The sequence below is a fragment of the Nuphar pumila genome, chromosome 4, assembly GCF_984573655.1.
Source record: "Nuphar pumila chromosome 4, dmNupPumi1.hap1.1, whole genome shotgun sequence".
NCBI lineage: Eukaryota > Viridiplantae > Streptophyta > Magnoliopsida > Nymphaeales > Nymphaeaceae > Nuphar > Nuphar pumila.
The window spans coordinates 107,447,887-107,465,206 of record NC_143252.1 but is presented as its reverse complement, the minus strand read 5'-3'; positions in this window follow the sequence as shown (position 1 = coordinate 107,465,206).

Here is a 17,320-nt window from a genome sequence, read left to right as displayed (position 1 = left end):
AGTTCAATAAAAAAAAGAGAAAATTGTTCTACTGAAAGACGAGGCTATCTACGTCCTTAAGAAGGTTGAAAGCTTCCTAACACCAAGTCCTGTCTCACAAGTCACCTGCAACCTACCGTTGTAATAATTAAAGAAGGGGTGAGTCTATAATTCAGTAAGGATTGAATTACAAACAAAATAAACTCAAATTACAACTGTAATGGATTCTAAACCCCTAGTCTTATTTTAGTTTTCGATCACACGTCATATACATGTTTGTGCCTTTTAATTTTTCTATTTTTTTTACTTGATTCTCACAACTTTATATACTCTCAATACTAATTATTATCCACTTCGGTTATACTAGTAATAGCCTAACGTGGGCATAACAACCTGTGTAGAATACTCTAATTCTACAGTGTTTGTCAGACTATGAACCTCTCTCTCTGTGTCCACTACAGTGTAGGATCCCAGGTTGCAAACCGACAAGTCAGAAGTCTAGAGCTATACATGCCACAAGGTTTTCGTGGGTTATGCTACATCTTAATCTAACTTTAGAGTCTCACATCTCTCAGTGAAACTGTAAAATTCTCTAGGACGTCTATATATTATGCATTCACATGAACTTTCACTCGAGATCATTTTCACTATCTTCCAACAAGTGTTCTTAAGGGGCATTCTCATTCAAGTATTCTCAAGGGACAAATCATAAGGTTCTCAATTTTACCAATTTTTTAAGCATGTAGAGATGTAGCCTTTCTACATTTATAAATCTCGAGGAGCCCAACAATGGAAGCTCTTATGTTGATGGCTATCAGGCGGCCATTTTCACTGTCTTCCCCGATGATTTATCACTATAAGAAAATACGTTGTTAGCGACGGACGTTAGCGACGGCATCTTTCTGTCGCTAGTTAACGACGGATTAGCGAGCGACAAATATTCGTCGCTATAATTAATGAATCTTATGAAAATAGCGACGGAAGATAGTCCGTCGCCTAGTTCGTCGCTAATTAGCGATGGATGTTGCGACAAACTGTTTTGTCGTTACGATCGCACCATTTACCGACGACGTTAGCGACGGAACCTAGTCCGTCATAATTCGTCGCTATTTTCGTGAATTTGATTTTACGTTGGCTTAGCGACGGAATTAATCCGTCGCTAAGCCGTCGCTAACTTTCGAATAACCCTAATCCCAGACAGCTTTTCCTTTTCTTCTTTCGCTGCTCCTGCCGTTCGCCGTTCGCCGGTCCCGCTCCCGCTCCCGCCGTTCGCCGGTCTCACCGTTCGCCGCCCGGAGAAAGGTAACTCCCTCCCGTTTCCGGCAGGGGGTTAACCCCCTGCCGGTTCACGCAGGGGGTTAACCCCCTGCTGTTTCCGGCAGGGGGTTAACCCCCTCCCGGTTCACACAGGGGGTTAACCCCCTGTCGTTTCCGGCAGGGGGTTAACCCCCTCCCGGTTCACGCAGGGGGTTAACCCCCTGCCGGAAAACGCAAGGGATTAACCCCCTGCGTCCCCTACCGTTTCCGGCAGGGGGTTAACCCCCTCCCGTTTCCGGCAGGGGGTTAACCCCCTTCCGGAAAATGGAGGGGGTTAACCCCCGTGTTTTCCGACAGGGGGTTAACCCCTGCGTTTTCCGGCAGGGGGTTAACCCCCGCATTTTCCGGAAGGGGGTTAATCCCCTGCGTTTCTTGCAGAGGGCTAACCCCCTGCGTTTTTCGGCAGGGGACCCTTGCCCCCTGCCTTTCCGGTAGGGGGTCGACCCCGGCAGGGGGTTAACCACCTACCGTAACAGGCTGGGGGTCGACCCGCTGCCCGAACAGTCAGTTAACTCCCTACGTTCCGTATGGGGGTTAACCCCCTATGTTTCGTAAGGGGGTCGACCCCCTGCCGGAACAGCAGGGGAGTCGACCCCTTGCCAGAACAGTTTTTTTTTCCGTGGTGACTTCATTTTAAAACAGTGTTTTTTTGTGCAGATTTTTCAACGGAACTCGCTTGTGCCCCGCCACCCGTGGTAAGTAAGTGACAAAAACAATGCAAATCGGGTAAATACCCGTGGTGAGTAAGTGATGCAAGCGCATCACATGTTATTTAATTTATTGAATGTAACACTTTATTGTTCACACACTCACTTAGTTGTTGATATCTAGGACTGCTTTGTTGGAGTTCGGAGATCATGCTGAGCATGATTTTAATGTATGAATATGAAAGTGTTCTTATTTTTGGAGTACGGAGTCCATGCTAGGCATGGTAGTAGTTAGTGGGATATTGAAGTGTGTTTGCTGCAGGTACATGTTTGACATTTGTTTGATATGAATTATTTCGATGTATTGCAATGTTTGATGTAATTGTATTCATGCTTACATGTAGTTACTTTCAATTTGATTATGTCTTCCATGTGAAATTGTATACTGAAAGCATGCTTCAAATGAATGTATCGTGTCATGAATAGTTTGCACATGAAAATATTAAGTTATCAATGCATGCATCATAATTCTTGTGATTGTATGACATCATATATTGCATGATAAATTTGATATTTTCTTCATCATAGCATTCTGATGGTTCTCTTTTAACTGGTTAGGATACTATATGTAACATCATACGACAAAATGACTGCAAACCGTGAATGGATGTACCGTAGGATAGTGGACAATGAGTTATCGCATGAATATATGGATGGTGTTGACAGTTTTATTGAATTTGCAACGACAAGTGTCAGTACAGTAGATCCCACAGGTCGGATTAGGTGTCCCTGCAAGATTTGTAATAATAATCGATTTGTAGAACCTCATGGCGTTAGACATCACCTATACAGGAAGGGTTTTGTGAGTGATTATCAGAACTGGACGTTTCATGGAGAAGAATTTAGAAACGATTTTGATGCACGGGTGAATGTGGTGCACGATAATCCATATATGATTTTGATATTTGATGCCGCAGGAACATAACTGGGTTCTGCTATAAGTTCTAATGATGTAAGAACTGCCGTAGATGAAGAATCACCAAACAATGCAGCTAGTAGATTTATGATTTACTTAGAGATGCTGATGAGCCACTTTGGAACAGTTGTGAGAGTCACACTATCTTGTCTGCAGTTCTTCAACTAATGAATTTGAAGTCCGAGTATAATTTGAGTCAATCATGTTTTGACCGTTTGTGCATGATTGTGAAGAGTATGTTGCCTAAAGATGAGAAATTGCCACAAAATTTCTATCGTGCGAAAGTTATGGTCAACGCTCTAGGTATGGGTTACAAAAAGATTGATGTTTGTCCAAATCACTGCATGTTGTATTTCAAGGAGCAGGAAAACGACATATCATGCCCGTCATGTGGGCATCCTCGGTTCAAGCCAAAGACAAGAGGCAATGGTAGCACGAGATCAAAGGAAGTTTCATACAAGTCGCTCTGCTACTTTACTATCACTCCTAGATTGCAGCGATTGTATATGTCTTCAAGGACAGCTAAACACATGAGATAACATGCAAATAAAGTTCGACACGATGAAAACAAGATCACGCATCTTGTTGACGCTGAAGCTTGGACGCACTTTGATCGTACTCATCAGAACTTCGCAATGGAAGTGCGAAATGTTAGACTCGGTCTATGTACAGATGGATTTAATCCATTTGGGGGTAGATCAACTCCATACTCATGTTGGCCAGTATTTGTAATTCCATACAACCTTCCACCAAGCTTGTGTATGAAACGTCCAAATCTTTTCTTGTCTCTGTTGATCCCTGGTCCGACCTCACCTGGCCAAAATCTTGATGTATATCTAAGGCCATTGATTGATGAACTAAAAGTACTGTGGGATGACGGTGTTACCACGTATGATGCCCACAAAAAACAAAATTTCAACATGAAGGCCGCTGTTCTATGGACAATCAGTGACTTCCCTGCATATGATATGTTATCTGGTTGGAGCACACATGGGAGGTTGGCTTGTCCGTACTGCATGGAGGATTCCAAAGCTTTTAGATTGAGGCATGGAAGGAAGCCTTGCTGGTTTGAGTGCCATCGTCAATTTCTACCCAGCGATCATTCGTTTCGACGTCAAAAAAATGCATTTAAAGCAGGCACAACTGAAACGGAAGGTTCATCCTCAAGATTGTCTGGCATAGAGATTCTAAGAAGATTGCGATACTTTCTAGATGTATTCACAGATGCCCGCAGTCCTACACCCTTCCGTGGATTTGGAAAGGATCACAATTGGACGAAAAAATCTATTTTTTGGGAACTACCGTATTGGCCGACCCTATTGATATGACATAATTTGGATGTGATGCATGTAGAGAAAAATGTGTTTGATAATCTGTTCAATACAGTAATGAATATGAAAGGAAAAACGAAGGATAATTCGAAGGCCCGTATGGATTTAAAATTAATATGTAAAAGACTAGAATTGGAACTCAAAGAGTATAATGGCAAAGTACTGAAACCAAAGGCGAAGTACGTGCTCAGACCTGATCAAATAAAACATGTATGTCAATGGTTGAGACAACTGAGATTTCCAGATGGATATGTCTCTAACATTACTCGGGCTGTGAAGATTGACGATGGACAGTTATATGGGTTGAAGAGCCATGATTGTCATATCTTTATGCAACGATTGATACCCCTAGCATTCCATGATATGTTAGACAAACCTATATGGGGGGTATTGTCTGAGTTGAGCGGATTTTTCATAACATTGTGCGCATCGGAGGTCGTTGTATCAGATGTAAAGAATCTCGAGGACTCTGTCATCACCACTGTTTGTCTGTTAGAAAAGATATTTCCGCCAGCATTTTTCGATGTTATGGAACATTTGATCATACATCTGCCATATGAACTAAGGGTTGGTGACCCTGTGCAATATCGATGGATGTACCCATTTGAAAGGTATATATTTTTTTATATTTGTCTCTTTAATGACAGATATTTAAAATTTGAAATGTATATTCTTGTCAGATGCATGTTCGACCTAAAAAAAAAGGTTCGTAATAAAGCAAGAGTAGAAGGCTCTATTTGTGAGGCATACACTTTAGAAGAGATTTCAAATTTCTCATCTATGTACTTCGAACCTCATATTCCAACACGTTACACATGCCCGCCCCGTAACGATGATGGAGAACAAGTAACTGTAGCTGACAAGCTGTCGATATTTCAACCACTTGGGCATGCATTTGGTAGTTGCCGATCAAGGCTATTGACAGATCGAGAGCAAGATGCAGCACACATCTATATTCTTTTTAATTGCTCAGCGATCGACCCATACATCGAGTAAGTATATGTATATGCAACTCAATTATAAATCCTTTTATGTTCTAAATGTGGATACATGGCTCGGTAATATAAGTATTTGTGGTTTGCAGACGATTTGATCTAGAGTTGCAAAGCGAAGTTTCACATCTCACTGATGCAGAAGTACAAAAAGAACGTGAAACTAAGTTTGTGGAGTGGTTGAAACAGTTGGTAAAGAAGCTAACATAAATTTTGTACTTATAAACAACACTAAGTTACTTAATTGATCGTGATCACAATCATTGTTTATGTCTGTGCGTAGGTTCGCCATGGTGATGTTAAAGATCAAGGAATATGTGATTTAGAAAATGGTCCGACCAAAGTTGTGCAATGCTACAACGGGTATATCGTAAATGGTTATCGATTCCATACAAAAGACTACGGTATAAACAAATTAACGATAAATAGTAGCGTGTGTGTCAAGGGTAGCAGCTACGGTGAAAATGAACATGATTACTACGGTGTTATAGAGGAAATAATGGAGTTGACTTACTTAGGCATGAATAACATGGTTACGATATTCAAGTGTCATTGGTTTGATCCAACTGCAACAAGACTCGACAAAGCTTCAGGCATTGTGGAGGTGAATCATAAATCCAGGTTTGGAACATATGAACCATTCATATTAGCCTCGCAAGCTCAACAAGTTTATTATACTTCATATCCGAGTATAAAAAAGTCAGATAGAAATGAATGGTGGGCAGTTTGCAAGGTGAAATCCAAACTATACCCCGAGTATGATCAGTTACAGGAAGATGAGTTAGCTGAAGACAGTGATTACTATCAATCAGATGATGTCTATGACTTCGCTTATGGTCACGATGTTGCGCATGATATGCATGTCATAACTCCATTGGCCGATGAAACATTCATAGAGGAATGTGATCCAAATGATGTACCAAGTGGATGGGCAAACAATGAAGAAGAAGAAGAAGAAGAAGAAGAAGAAAGTCAAACTAGTGACGAGGAAGAATTCTCAAGCTAGTGAGCAAAATCTTATACTACAAACCTCTATTTAAATGCATTGTAATACTTGATGTGAGTTGTATTGCAATACTTGGTGTGAATGATTAAAAATTTTATTTGAATGTATTGTAATACTTGATACGAATGATTCGAATGCATTGTAATACTTGATGTGAATGATTTCAATTATCTGAATGTATTATAATTTATGCAACGAATGATTTGAATTAGTGCAATACTTGATGTGAATGATTTGAATTATTTGAATGCATTGCAATGCTTGATGTGAATGACTTGAATGCATTGTAATACTTGATGTGAATTATTTGAATGTATTGTATGACATATGTTATTTGTTAGAATATGGTTCGTGGAGGTTATAGTGGTCGCTCATCCAGTAGTAGCCAGGCTCAACCTTCATCTTCACGGGCTCCTGTGATAGGTATATCATATAACTAATTGGATGCTTGATTAGTTCAAATGCGCATTCTGAGAATTTCTAATGTATTTTGTTACAGATGATGTTGCGCCTGTACACGACCCACCTACACCAGTTGATCACACAAGTCAACAGCCAACACAGGAAACAGGGTCTTCTCAGGCTGGCACAAGAAGACTCATTCGAATAGTGTACATAGATAATCGACCGTAAGTATTTTGTTTTCAATTATTGCATATCTTTTAAATATTTTATATTGATATTTACTGTGTAACAATTCATGTGCAGCACGAGGTTTGAGCCACAAGAAGTAGTACGGGAGATTAGGAATTCACTTCTTCAACATCTACCAGGACCAGTTGCTCAATGGAAAGAGTACCCAAATGAGGTGTTAGACAGAATGTGGTCCTCATTCATGGCATACAGTTGTTCCTCATAGTTAATGTGTTTCATATTTAATTTATTTAAGCAATGTCTACTAACTTTCTAAAAATATTTGTAGGCTTCGAATCGCTTCGCAACTACGGTGGAAGAAAATGATGCAAGGAAGGTGTGGCAGAAGGTGGCTGCCAACCGATTTGCAAACATGCTGCACACTATGAAGACTGCAGCAAAAAAAGCATCTGGCGTAGTAGATGATCCATTACTGTGGAAGGGCCATAGTCCTATTACTATCAGGAGAGATTACTGGGATGAAATGTGCGATAAGTGGGCGGGAGATGCATTTAGAAATCGCTCTACGAAGGCTGCACAAAATCGATCGAAGATGCCCGAAGCCCATCTACACACAGGTGGATCTAAGACATTTGGGAGCCACCTAAAGAAAATGGTAACTCATCAATATATAATATTAATTTTATAAGTATTGTTGCAAACTTGTGTATTAAATCTTTTGTCATTTAACTTCGCAGGAAGCAGAAAAAGGAGACAGTGCACCATATAAGGATGTGTTTGTAGAAACACATAAACGGAAGACCACGGGAGTCTTCGTATCAGAGAAGGCGATAACGACAACGGTATGTATTAATTCTATTAATAATCATTGCAAGTTATATGCAAGTTATCATAATGTTATCATTAATTATTAATGAATACTTTAAACATTATTTTGTAGGAGGCATATGAGCAACAGATGGTAGAGCGATATGGCGATAACGCTACTCAGCATCCATCATTTGATCCTACAACATGGGTGACTGCAGCAGGTGAACCCAAAAAAGGTCGCGTGTTCAAGTTTGGGAGTAATATGAACACTTCACCAGTTATTGGTTCTTCCAGTTACGGCTCACCGACTTCTTGCGCCGACATAAGTTCTAAGCAGTCGACTATTCTTTCCGGTGATGATGTACGTCAGATCATTAATGAAACACTGAATAACTACTTCCATTACACTGTCGCCCCCTTTCTCCGAAATGAGATCAAGGCCGCTGTTCAGGATAGGGGATCTTCGATTCCAGGTCCCTCTCAGGTATAATCACATATTCAGTTTTTTGTCTGCCTTAGAACACATATGAGCATAATCGAATCACATATATAACTTTTTGCCTGCCTAAGAACACATATGAGCATATTATAATCACATATTCAGTTTTTTGACTGCCTTAGAGCACATATGAGCATGCTATAATAACATATAGAGTTTTTTTATTGCATTAGAGCACATATGAGCATGCTATAATCACATATAAAGTTTTTTTGCCTGCCTAAAAACACAATGAGCATGATAGAATCACATATAAAGTTTTTTTGACTGCATTAGAACACATATGTGCATGCTATAATCACATATTCAGTTTTTTGACTGCCTAAGAACACATATGAGCATGTTATAATCACATATTCAGTTTTTTGACTGCCTTAGAGCACATATGAGCATGCTATAATCACATATAAAGTTTTTTTGTCTGCCTTAGAGCACATATGAGCATGATAGAATCACATATAAAGTTTTTTTGACTGCATTAGAACACATATGAGCATGCTATAATCACATATTCAGTTTTTTGACTGCCTAAGAACACATATGAGTATGTTATAATCACATATTTAGTTTTTTGACTGCCTTAGAGCACATATGAGCATGCTATAATAACATATAGAGTTTTTTTATTGCATTAGAGCACATATGAGCATGCTATAATCACATATAAAGTTTTTTTGCCTGCCTAAGAACACATATGTGCATGATAGAATCACATATAAAGTTTTTTTGACTGCATTAGAACACATATGAGCATGCTATAATCACATATTCAGTTTTTTGACTGCCTAAGAACACATATGAGCATATTATAATCACATATTCAGTTTTTTGACTGCCTTAGCACACATATGAGCATGCTATAATAACATATAGAGTTTTTTTACTGCCTTAGAACACATATGAACATGCTATATATCATTTATGATAGAATCACATATAAATTTTTTTGCTTTGCCTGCCTTAGAGCACATATGAGCATGCTATATTCACATATTCAATTTTTTGACTGCCTTAGCACACATACGAGCATGATCGAATCACATATATAGTTTTTTGCCTGCCTTAAAGCACATCTGAGCATGGTAGAATCACATATAGAGTTTTTCTAGATGCCTTAGAACACATATGAACATGCTATAATCACATATTCAATTTTTTGACTGCCTTAGCACACATATGAGCATGATAGAATCACACACACACACACACACACACACACACACACACACACATATATATATAACTTTTTGTCTACCTTAGAGCACATATGAGCATGATAGAATCACATATAAAGTTTTTTTGACTGCATTAGAACACATATGAGCATGCTATAATCACATATTCAGTTTTTTGACTGCCTAAGAACACATATGAGCATGTTATAATCACATATTTAGTTTTTTGACTGCCTTAGAGCACATATGAGCATGCTATAATAACATATAGAGTTTTTTTATTGCATTAGAGCACATATGAGCATGCTATAATCACATATAAAGTTTTTTTGCCTGCCTAAGAACACATATGAGCATGATAGAATCACATATAAAGTTTTTTTGACTGCATTAGAACACATATGTGCATGCTATAATCACATATTCAGTTTTTTGACTGCCTAAGAACACATATGAGCATATTATAATCACATATTCAGTTTTTTGACTGCCTTAGCACACATATGAGCATGCTATAATAACATATAGAGTTTTTTTACTGCCTTAGAACACATATGAACATGCTATATATCATTTATGATAGAATCACATATAAATTTTTTTGCTTTGCCTGCCTTAGAGCACATATGAGCATGCTATATTCACATATTCAATTTTTTGACTGCCTTAGCACACATACGAGCATGATCGAATCACATATATAGTTTTTTGCCTGCCTTAAAGCACATCTGAGCATGGTAGAATCACATATAGAGTTTTTCTAGATGCCTTAGAACACATATGAACATGCTATAATCACATATTCAATTTTTTGACTGCCTTAGCACACATATGAGCATGATAGAATCATATATATATATATATATATATATATATAAAACTTTTTGTCTGCCTTAGAGCACATATGAGCATGATAGAATCACATATAGAGTTTTTTTATTGCCTTAGATCACACATGAGCACATGATAGAATCACATATAGTGTGTAATTTATTTCATTATATTTTGTTTATCGATACTGACTGTTCTTTTCTTGTGTAGGCTGCTAGCGATAATCAGTGTAGTGGAGCTGAAGGGACAAATAAAGACAATGAACAAGAAGACGCACAAAATATTGGCGATGATTAGAGGACTGTGTTGAAGAAGTTCTATTTTTTTTTATGTTTCCTAATTGTAATTATTGAATTGTAAATAATTAAACTTCTTAATTTTAAGGTGGAACGATTAATTGTTGTAGATTCTTGTTATATGATTTTTTTTGTGTGGTTTGTTTTTTATTTACAGGAAATATAAATTGCTCGGTATTTAATTTTCAAATAATTTTTTTTTAAATTTTTTTCGTGTTTGCGACGGAACCATCCGTCGCTATTCATATTAATCTAGCGACAAAAGTAAATCCGTCGCCAAGACATGGTCGCCGTTTAGTACCGGCGGATTGGCGACGGAATATAACGCTCGTTATTCCATCGTAATTAGCGACGGACCTGGCGACAGAATAATTCCGTCGCCAGTTAGCGTCGAAATATTCGCGACGTAAGCATACTGTCGCCTCGTTGTCGCTAATCCGTCGCTAACCATGTTAGCGACGGAATGTGGTCGTCGCTAATCTACTGCTTTGTTGTAGTGTATGGGGTTCTTAGCCTGGTATAGTATTTCAAGTTACAATAGTACCCCTAAAATTATGATAGTACTCAAATCTCATCTCAAGAACTTTGTTCTCAAGTATGTATTTTTAAGTTTTTCATAAACTTAAGTATGCATTTCATCTAACATATAATAATTCAATACTTGCAACTCATGATGAAATATTAAATATACATGAAATCATTTGACATTCAAGACTAATTCAATGCATTCATTTTCTAATTATAATGAAAGTGTATTTCTAATTGGCAGTTACAAACTCATTAGAATATAATTGTAATCTTAAGTAAACATGATTTCATGTAGACTAATTCATAAGTATGTTAACATACAATGTTTTATTAACTAAAATGCTTATAATTTTTCTTACCTCAAATGCAAACATTGCACTCTATTTTGCAGTCGAGTCTCACGCGACTCTAATAATAGAATTTGATCATCATACAAGTATATTTATATTAATAAACAAACATTCTTATACTTTATCAAAATTACCAAAACACCCCTCCCAAAGTGGGTTGTCAGACCTTGAAATATGTGCCCTTAGTTTGGTCAAAATCATAAAACTGAAATATTCTTCTCTACGATACGAATTCAACACACCAAACCTTACTCAATTATGAGTTTAGAGAGCAAAGTTATGCTTATTTTACTAACTTAAATTGGGTTACATATACAAGGGTAATTTGGTTATTTCAACTCGCTGTGATTTAACGTGACTCAGCCCACGTCAGACAGGGCTTGGTCTGAGTTTAGAACACTAGATTTACTGAACCTAGTCAGGATTCATTTGGCTTTGGGTTCAGACCCATCTGGACTTCTCACAAAGTGGTGCAGATCTATATCCAGTTTAGTATAATTAAACTAAAGTCAAACTGTTTTAACTGAAAACAAATTGGACTAGTTCAGTTTTGTCTCAATCAAAAACAAATTGGACTGGTTCGGTTTAATTCCAGTAAAAAACTAAAACTAATCTATCTAGCTATAGACTGAATCTAGATCCAATTCTGATGTGGATCCAGAACTGTCAGACTAGATTCAAACCTAGTTTTAATCTTGATCCATAATTGACCCATCTAGTTATGGACTGAATCTAGGTCCAATCACATTCTGGATACAGAACTGATTTGAATAGACTCAAAATGGATCCAGATCTAGTTATGATCTGGATATAAGGTTGATCCATCCATATCCAGACTGGATCCAGACCCAATTTTGTTTGGATCTGATTCAACTTGGATTGTTCTAGATCAACTGGATCGAGACCTAGTCTAGTCCAATTCAATTCAGACCCAAACAAGAAAATCATGACAGGGCTCAAACTGTCTCAGTGCTTCCTTATTTTTTTCATATAATAACCAAACTTAGTCTGGACTGAGTCGGTCTTAATCATACTCGACCCGGTCTAGGTTCACACCTAGACTGGTTCGATCAAATTGATTCGATTCGGTCAACCAAGACCTTTTTTTTTAGAGTTGGTTTGGTCTGGGTCTCACCCAGATCGACCAACTGAGTCCCAACAGACCCAACTCAGTCTAGTTCACCCTAGACATAGTCAGTTCTTTCGACTCCCTCTGTCGAAGGGGTCTGAAGTTGTTGACAACCACTAGTTGCCAGCTTCCTCCCCTTCTCTCTCTCTCTCTCTCTCTCTCTCTCTCTCTCTCTCTCTCTCTGCAACTATGCTAGCAACCATGGTTGCCAACTTTTCTTTTAAAACAAAAATAAAAGAAGAAAAACAGGAGAGCAGTTGTTACTTGTCGATGACAGCTCCTTCCATCAGTGGCACTCCGACAAATCTTCTCTCTCTCTTTGGATAGGGTTGTCGTTTCCAGCGCGGATTGTCACCTTCTTATGGGGGATTTCAATTGTTTGTTATCTATCCATGACTCTAATAACCTCGTAATTCCCAATCCCTCTATGCGAGGTTTCCAAGACTTTATTCATCGTCATTTTCTCTACCCTATTCCTTTAACCGGAGAGCGCTTCTCTTGGTCGAATATGCGGTTCCGTCCATGCTGTAGGGTCCTTGATAGGGTCTTTGTCACACCTAATTTATTGAACCTCATTCCCGACGTTAAGTGTGTGCTGTTTGCTCCCTCTATCTCGGATCATGGGCAGATCATCACTCATTGGGGAGATGGCTTTCAACCCACTAGGAGCTTTGCGTTTGAAGAATGGTGGCTTCAGGAGCCAGATTTTTTCACGGTTATTACTAATTCTTGGAACAAAACTGTTGATGTGCATTGGGCCGCGCTACGTGTTCAAAATAAGCTTTCTTGTGTAGCTAAGAATATCAAAGCTTGGCTTCATAGTCGTAAGGTGGAGAAATTTCAGCAAATAGCTGCATGGGATCAAGAGATTTCTGAGTTGTATCAGTCTATGTCTTCTCCTGACTCTTTTTCTGATTTGCAACTTCTCAATCTTCAGGCCAGGTCCTTAGAATTAACCATGCTCTTGAAAAACTGGAGGATCAAAGAGGAAATTCGTTGGAAGCAAAGGTCTAGGGTGAAATGGCTTGCGGCTGGTGATGTCAACACTAAATTTTTTCACTCATATGCTTCCCATCGTCATAGGAGGAAGGTTGTTCCTTCTATCTCTATTGAGGGTGTTTCTTATCTCAATCAACACGTTAATTCGGCAGTCTCGCTATACTTTAAGGACTTATATTCTGCTTCGTTAACTGCAGAGGGTGTCTTTGGTAATATCCTAGTTGGCTCAATTCAGCTAGAGCAAGCCAGATATATGCAAAGAAGGTTTTCTGAAGATGAGATTTTTTCGGCCATTAAGGATCTGTCGGGTTGGAAAGCGCCTGACATTGACGGGGTTCATGTCAACTTTTTTAGAATCTTTTGGGACTGTGTTAAATCAGACGTGGTGAGTATGTTTGATGAGTTTCATCGTAACTCCAGACTGCCTTATCATTTTCATGTTGCTATTATTTCGCTCATTCCGAAAGATGACGAGGCCAATGATATTTCTCGATTCCGACCTATCTCAGTTATGAGTGCTCTCTATCGGATGTTTGCCAAAGTTTTGGTGAATAGGCTGAAATCAGTGGCTAACCAGATTTTTTTAGACTCTCAGTTCGCCTTTATCCGTAATAAGAGGGTCCAACACTCGCTCATCATGGCGTCCGAGGTGGTCCATTCCTTGTAGCATAGCGGTCAACCTTACTTTGTCCTTAAATTAGACTTTCATAAAGCTTTTGACTCTGTGCATTGGTCATTCTTATTTCAAATGTTAGCAAATTTCGGTATTGGTCGTCGTTTTTCTGGTTGGGTGAGAGAGCTGGTCTCAAATGCCCAGGCCATGTTGAAATTCCACTAGAGGGGGGTGAATAGTGAAATACGATAAAGATCGATAAAAATAAATTAATCAGGCAATAGGGCACAACACATAAAACACAGAATTTATACTGGTTCGGTCAGTACCCAGACCTACATCTAGTCCCCAAGCAAACCACTTGAGCTTTCCACTATAACATCCGAGTCACCGGATAAATAGTACAACACCCTCTTCCTCAGAGGTCTTCTTCTCTCAACAGAGAAGGACAACACCCTCTTTCACAGAGGTCTTCTTCTCTCAACAGAGAAGGGCAACACCCTCTTTCACAGAGGTCTACTTCTTTCAACAAAGAAGGAAAACAGTGAATAACAGAGAGTTACAATACTTCCTATAGAACCTTCAGAAAGATATGAATGCACGAATGAAGGATTCTCAGAATGTTCTGTTTGTCACTCAGAGGATACTCTTTGTCAAAGAGCTGGACTTGACTTTTTCTCTTTTCTTTCTTTTCTCTTTCTCTTTCTTTTTCAAGGCTCTCTTTTCAAATAATGAATAGAATTTTTCTCGTTGTAAGCTCACACGTCTATTCCATTCCATATTGAATAGTTTATTTGAGTGTGTTTATATAGCTTTAAAAAAGTAGTCGTTACTTTTTGAAATCGTAGCCTTTTTGAAATGTGAAATGTTATGTCATTTCAAAAAATATCTTTAGAGAAATTCGAGAATGCTTTTTTTCCATAAAAGTAAAATGTATGGTACACTAGTCGTTGTAATATTTTAGGTAATACATATTTTATGTAAAAAGTCTATTTCTTACAATAGTACATTGAACGTTGGATTGTAGTTTTGTCTTTATTCTAATTAATGATTTGAGGTACATAAGTACTTCTTTACTTTAAATGAGTGTAAGTACACTGAGTGCTTTGAGATATATATTTGTACATAGTCATGTCAAGTGTTTTCTTTATGTTGTGTTTTTCAAAGTCTTCAGAGAGAATGAGGACTAAAAGAAAGTCAACATTCTTTGAGAAGGATATTAACAAGGATTTGTTTCAGGAGGTATTTAATGCTTTGTACAAAGAGAATGATGACTTCAAGTAAGTCGACATTCTATGGTTTTGTAAAAAGGTAACTAGAGTCCTTTCAAAAATATATTATATTTGTTTTTCTTTGTGTAGCCGATTTTATGTTTTTGTCTTCTTCTTATATTAAAAACATTTCTTTAAAGAAGGTAACTAAAGTCTTTTCAAAAACATATTATATTTGTTTTTCTTTGTGTAGCCGATTTCATGTTTTGTCTTTTTCCTACATTTCTTTTTCATGTTGTCTTGTATATAGTGTAAGGTACAATTATTACATGACAAAATATCTTTTTCATAAAAGGTTGTAAGAAGGTACAATTATTAGTTTTAAAAAAAAAGGAGCTTTTTGAAACTATCGTATACTTTTATGATATAGTTTATATGCATGAGTATGTAATATGCAATATGAATGTTCCTGAAGGTTCTGTTACATATGACTCTAAAGAAGAAAGAAAATCTTCATCTTGAGGTAGCCGATCTCTCCATTTGAACTTTAGGAATGCATGGCTCATCAAGCTTTTTCTTCAAGGAGTATGATTGCACTAGTTGTACTTGAACAGGAAGTCTCCATCCTTTTTGGGTGAGATATCCTTGCATCAAATACTCGTTAGTTTTATGGCAAAACATATTCAGTTATAATATAACATGTTTCAAGAGGACATATTATCATATTATATGAAATCAAATACGACAGTGTATCATATTATGTGACATCAAAACAGAGTTTCTCAACACATGTTAAATATCAATGGTATTAGAGGAGACCGGTTCAAGCTAGGGCGGAGTTTGCGGCAAGGGTGCCCCCTATCACCTTTGTTGTTCAATGCAGTTGCTGAGGGTCTTGTGGTCTTGCTTAAGCGGGCTATTGTATCGGGTTTCATTGATCCTTTGCAGGTTTCTGACTTCCCGGGTCATATTCTTACTTATGCTGATGATATGATCATTTTTTGTCGTGCAAATGTTCAACAAATGTTTAGGTTCAAGCTTATCATTCAGTTCTTTCTCTTCATGTCCGGGCTTTCTCTAAATGAGACCAAATGCTCTATTACCATGTTCAATGTTAATGCCAATATGCTTGCAGCTGGAAAGAGAATTTTTAATTGCACTACTTCTGACTTGCCTATTATGTACCTTGGCTTGCCGTTACAAGTGAAGCCTCTATCTTCAGCGGCTTGGGCTCCGACGCTTCAAAAAGTGAAGCGCAAATTGCTTTCGTGGCAGTCGTCTTATCTCTCTAGCGCTGGACGTCTAACCTTAGTCAGACATGTTCTTTCAACTATTCCAGAATTTTTCATGTCTCTGTTTGTGATGCCTGTGGGAGTAGAGAAGCAGCTGACGCGCTTGCTGGCAGTCTTTCTTTGGTCTGGGTGTAAACTCACAGGTAAGCGTCACTTGATTGGTTGGCGTTCGGTGGTTCTACCTCGGCGTATGGGTGGTTTAGGCATCCCGGTGCCCAGACTGCGAAGCATTGTTCTTGTCGCCAAGCAATGTTGGTTGGCCCACTAACCGGATAACCCTTGTGCTAGTTTTCTTCTTGCTAAATATGGGGATCCAACTCTTATTCTGGTTCATCTGGGAACCCGAGGTTCGACGCTCTCGCACTTGCATAAATCATGGTTGAGGGCTTTAGCCTGCTTTAGAGACCATTTTGAGGTCTTCGGAAATTTTGGTCTGTGGTTGCAGTGGGCATTGGCTCCAAGCGGAGAGTTTCTCACCAAAAAAGTCTATAGATCGTTGCTACCGCCAGGGGCTGATTGGTTGCTCGAGGATGTGCTTTGGGAGAAGGGTCCTTCCCCCCGTTCGCGAGTCCTGGCTTGGTTAATTTTGCACGATAGGATCCAGACCCACAGTAATTTAAAGAAGTGGGGCATTCAACTCCCGAGTTGGTGCGTGCTTTGTCAAGTTGCATAAGAATCTACGTTTCACTTGTTCTGGTCTTGCCCAATATTTATGAAAATCTTTAGTAGGACCTGGAGGCATTCA